We start from the raw sequence: 5864 nt of genomic DNA on the forward strand, positions 1-5864 counted from the left end.
TTCCAGTAAGATGGGGTACCATGTCATACAGAAAAGAGCCTGAAAGAAAGTGATATTGACCAGCCCAGGGCTATAAGAGATAGCTGACGTAGACCTCATTGAACATTTTTGGGAATAAGTGAGGAAGAGGCTAGATAGAAGACCATGCCGACATGTGGAAGAATCAAAGAGACCATTTTCGCATCACATGAGGCTGTTGATCCAGATGTAACAAACAAGCTTGTTAGGTCAATGACTGGGCATTGTGCTGCAATAATGGTCTCTCATGGTGGCTGTACCAAGCGCAAGACCACTACAAGTCTTTCTACCTAGCATGTCTTGCAATACCATAAATTTTACTAACAAGTGACAATTTGACTGGGGGCCTAAAACTTTTGCACAGTACTGTATATAATATGTTATTTACCAAATTGGTGGTCCGTATAGGGAAATATTTCCCAAGGTCTCAAAAACAGCCCGAGGCAAAGGCCGAGGGATGTTTTTGAGACCGAGGGAAATATTTCCTTATACGGACCGACTAAACTGGTAAATAATGGATTTATTTTTTTATTAACCGTCCTCCATGCGTGCGTGCTTCTAAATCTCGCGCGGTCCGTACGAGCTCATACGGACCGCTCGCGTAGCCAATCAGATTGCAGGAAACGCTAAAATATGAATTCGGACCGCAAGAAAAAAAAGAGAATAGTTATCGCGTTAATTTTACCCGTTTATTTTACCTAAGGAACAACTCGTGTAAAAGACATATTTTGTTAAACACGAATTATATTTTAAACACAGAAGTTTCGATATAACAATGCTTTATTCCTCATAAACTCGCAAATACAGCTAATTTACAGTAATAGCCTTATAAGGTAAAAAACTAGGACCTACAATCGTCCACAAAATATATTGAGACTTTTCAAATTATGCCCCCCTTCCCCCTATTTCAATGTTGTGGGACATGTACTAACGCTAACGAAGTGTGAATTTGCCCTAAAATGACGCGGGCATGTGTAGCCATTGATTCCCAATACGTTACTTTAAGGTTGAACAGGTTATATTAGAAACAACATTGAAATAGGGGGAGGGGTTGTTTTTGTCTCAGATATTATGTGGACGATTGTAGTTCCCCGTTCTCCCGCTTCTTCGTTGACTACAACTATGTCAAAAGTCACTACTAAAACCCTTCGAAAGGAGATTATACACGAAAACCCGTCAGAAAGCGACGGAGGAGAACATTCTGACCACGAGTCAAGTAAAAACACGCCGCCCAAGGCACAAACGTCTCGCGAATCCTTCGGCGAGTTCAAAATCCCGAAACGTAAACATGCGAAATCTAAACGCAGCCGTAAGTCTAAAAAGAGCAAACGCTCCAAGACCTACAAGGACTCTTCCAGTCATACGAGTGACTCTAGCAGCAGCGAGAGTTCAACCTCTGTCTCGGATAGCGAGTCTTCCTCGAGCGCTAGTGAAAAGCAGGTGTGGGTTTCAGACGGCGAAAGCGAGACCGGCGAGAACTTTCCAGCCGAAATTCTCGACTTCGCAACTGAAGCTGTTTTTTCTGGTTTATCGAAACCAACCAGGAAAAATTTACTAAAGGAAACTCCCGTGCCTGTGCTTACTGATCTGCAGCCGAAAAAGGTCGATGCATTTATTAAAAAGTACCTGAAGCGAAAAGGCACAAATTTCAATCCCATCATGGACCGACGCCAGCTTAACTTGGCTGCTCGTGTTATCGACCCTGTGGGCCCACTTTGTCACCTTTGGGCTTTGGCTCTCCTTGCCGACAACAGGGAATGCGAATTACCACCTTCTGTGGTAGTGACACAAGCTTCGGGGACGTATGCATACCGTTCGTATTTGGAAACCCTCCTTAATTATGGTAGTGATGCTAAATAATCCCAGCACACTGCAGCTTTGTTTTATAAAGATACAGCAAGAAAATTCGATGTGGCTAATCCTGCAGTATTGCTCGCTGCTAACACCAACTCTGGTCTTAAAAAGAGGTACGAATTCAGCAGCGAGAATAAAACGATTGAGATGGCTGTACCTATATTTAGTGATGTGTTGTTTTCAGAACGTCTCCTGTTAAGCTTTGTAGACCTAAAAGTTATTCTCAATCGTAATATTAACGAGTTTTGTTTGATGGCTTCTGAAGATGGTGCGGATTACAGAGTCAAAATTGATGGTGATTACAGAGTAAAATTACCAACCATTTCCATGGCCCATGAAATTGCATTAAAAAAGGTCCTGCTATCTATCCTATCCGTCGTGTTGAATGTAAAAGTTTCATTATTCCAGCTGGAATAATGTGTTGTTTCCAATTTTTAGCCACCTCAGTAAAGGCTTATTTTTATTCCCACTTTCTTTTGAGATCTCTTTCTTATGTAAAATCCTTAACGCCACAACCAAACTCTGCTTCTCTTCGTCCTTTTGTTTAATTTTTGTATTTAGGTCTGAAAATACTATTGTAGAGTACTCAAACTTCTGCCTAAAGGCTAGTTTCCACTCAGGAAAATTCTCCTTTGGATCGGACAGGACAAGGAAAGTTTCCTTTGTATAAACGCCACCTGAGAACTCACCGACAAAGGAAATTTTCCTGTCTGTTCCGATCCAAAGGAGATTTTTCCTGAGTGGAAATTAGCCTTAAGGGTAATGTTCTCGGTTTTTAGCCTGTCATTTAATTATTTATGCTAGTTATACTGTATAATCGCTTGACAGCTCTAAATTACAATCATCGGCTTTCCTAGATTTGCATACTTGAAGGCAACTTCATCAATTCTATTATTTAATTTCTCCTCCATCGCAGATATTCTGCCCAATATTGCTGTAGAATTTGTGTAGGTTACCCCCCGGCCCCATATAGCGTGGACCCAGGCTCCCAGCACGGAACGTCGGAAACTATCGAATTTTTCCGAAGATGTGCGTAGTCTCCACGCGCGAGTAGAATAACGCGCGGGCGCGAGGAATGGGATAAACAATGAAGCGTAAATACGCACGATATGTTTGTTTGACACCAATTTACTCAAATTACACAAATGCTGGTTTATTTATCACACCGTAAGAATTTGCGAAGAGTATATTTTATTTTACTAGGGTTACACATTTGTATGTCAATATTTAGTACCATTAGGGGCTGTTTACATGAGCCCGGTTACCCGAGATTCAACGAAGCATGACAGGACTTCCAGGTATTGAAATAAGTCTTTATGACACCAAACAAGCACATGCTATTGTTATGGTGATTATTCGACTGCCAAGCTCATGTTATCTGTTCATTTTAATACCTCAAAATACCTCGTTGAATCTCGGGTAACCGGGCTCATGTAAACAGCCCCTTAGACTAATGTTCATTTTAAAGATTCGTTTTCCATGCACGCTTTGTGATACAGTTGAGTTCATACGTTAACGGTTAACCTTGATTTAATTGTCCTCATATCATAATGTTAATATGCCGTTGACATCCAAAATCGGTATCCATTTTTCTTTTGCCTTTTCTTTTGCCAGTTCTTTTAGAATTTTATTTTTTCAAGACTGGTGAGACACATGTCGATACGCTGTACAAGTTCGTCCTTCCATGAGAATATGATGATGGCTGTCCACGGATTGGATTGTATATGGTAAAATTATTATTATTGAGTTTAGTTAAATAGTATATTTAAGGTCGGACGTCTGAGGAGACATCTAAGCTTGTCATCGGACATCGGGACACACGAATCATTTTCATACATCAATTTTTATATTATCGAGTTACTCCAAAATATTAAATATTCTATATATGCTTTGTGATAAACTGTTCTCGTTACTTGTAAAGGGTTCTATTGTTGTTTCATCTGTGTACTTGCATGGAACATGAGGTGGAACATCGGTTACAAATTTTGTGCGATGAGCAGATGCTCGTAACCTCCGTAACTGCTCATGAGCAGGTGCTCATCTGCTCAATGAGATATTTCATACCCACTTGAAATTTTTGTTGATAAAATGAAAATGTAGCTATGAACTAGCGGCCGGAAAGAAGAAAATTTCAGACATGGATTAAAGATTTAAACATTTATTTGTCTTGCAATTAGTTACAGCAACAAATAATAATTTCTTCTAAAACGTTTTATTATTTTTTTTGCTCGTTTGCCATGCTTTCCTCATCGAAACCTCTGTTTATGAGGCTTTCTTTCATTTCCGCGAAAGTTGTGTTACTTCTTTGTTTTGCTTCTTCTATTAGTGGTATCCAGGGATCCATTTCTTCTCCACATTAAATTCTGAGTCAGTCGCCGTCGAACTTCCAGACTGCTGAGAAGAAGTTGTTGAGACATCGTCACGGAAATCTCTTTCTTGACTGTCCGAGTCTGTTTGGGACATGTTTTTTTCTTGTTCTCGTAATGGACAGTATTTCCCGTTCGTGTCTACGCTGATTGTAACCGCGATTAATTGTAACCGTCACCCAATTTTCGCCTTTAGTTTCATCAGTCACTCCCAGTACCTCTAGTTATATTCACCACAATTCGCGCGACACAAAAACGTTTTCATGCAGGGCAGTTAATGCTTCAGACGCTCTTCGCAGTAAGTTAGCTGAAGCCATCGATCCTTCATTAAGTGCGCATGAAAAAAAGAAACTCGAACAGTTACTTTTGGATTATACGGACGTGTTTAATTTCGGACAAACTCGGACATCTCGACGTAATTAGTCACCAGATTGCTACGGGCACCCACACCCCATCCCATCAAGCAACGTCCTCGCCGCTTACCATATACTTATAGAGAGGAGGCAAGTAGACATGTTAAAGAAATGCTTGATCAAAACGTGATTCAACCAAGTACTAGTGCATGGGCTTCGCCTGTTGTTTATTCCGCAAGAAGGACGGTCAACTACGCTTCTGTGTTTACTATCGCAAATTAAATCAGGTTTCAAAATGTGAGGCATTTCCGTTGCCAAATACTTCCGACCTACTAGATTCGCTCATAGATGCAAAGTGTTTCAGCACATTAGACTCGAATAGTGCCTACTGGCAGGTTCCTATGGATCCCGATGACCGCGAAATAACCGCTTTCACAACGCAGAATGGCCTACACGCGTAAAAATCAACATGTTGATGCAAGTTGTTAAAAACAGGATGGAGCAATGTTGTGCTGCACCCTGTGAACAGTATTGTTGACAATGTTGTTGAAGCTTGTTGAACTATCAATACTGTTGCAACTTGTTACAACAACATTGCATCAACATTGATGATTCAACAAGCCTTCAACAACATTGTTAACAATACTGTTCCCAGGGTGCAGCACAACATTGTTCACGCCTGATACGACAACCTGATCAATTTTTGGCCGTGTACACGCGTAAAAATCATCATGTTGATGCAAGTTGTTAAAAACAGGAGTGAACAATGTTGTGCCGCACCCTGCAAACAGTATTGCTAACAATGTTGTTGAAACTTGTTGAACTATCAATGCTGTTGCAACTTGTTACAACAACATTGCATCAACACTGATGATTCAGCAAGGCTCAACAACATTGCTAACAATACTGTTTATGGGGTGCAGCACAACATTGTTCACCTCTGATGCAACAACCTGATCAATTTTCGGGCGTGTATATGAATTCTTGCGCATGCCCTTTGGTTTAGCCTCCGCACCTTCAACGTTTCAACGTATGATGGAAATTGTACTCTCTCACCTTAGTTTTGAAATGTGCCTTTGTTTTTTAGACGATGTAATAATTTTCTCCAAGACATTTGATGAGCATTGCGAACGATTGCAGGCAGCTCTTTCGCGATTTAGGCAACATAATATTCCATTGCCAAAATGCAAATTTGGCGCACGCCAAGTAATTCCTGGGTTTGGTCGAAAGACGTAAGAACTTCATGTAAGAGATATTTAAATGGTGACCGTGA

Source organism: Dendronephthya gigantea, unplaced genomic scaffold (assembly GCF_004324835.1).
Source record: "Dendronephthya gigantea isolate DGI-Jeju-01 unplaced genomic scaffold, DenGig_1.0 000085F, whole genome shotgun sequence".
In the NCBI taxonomy this organism is placed as follows: Eukaryota; Metazoa; Cnidaria; class Anthozoa; order Malacalcyonacea; family Nephtheidae; genus Dendronephthya; species Dendronephthya gigantea.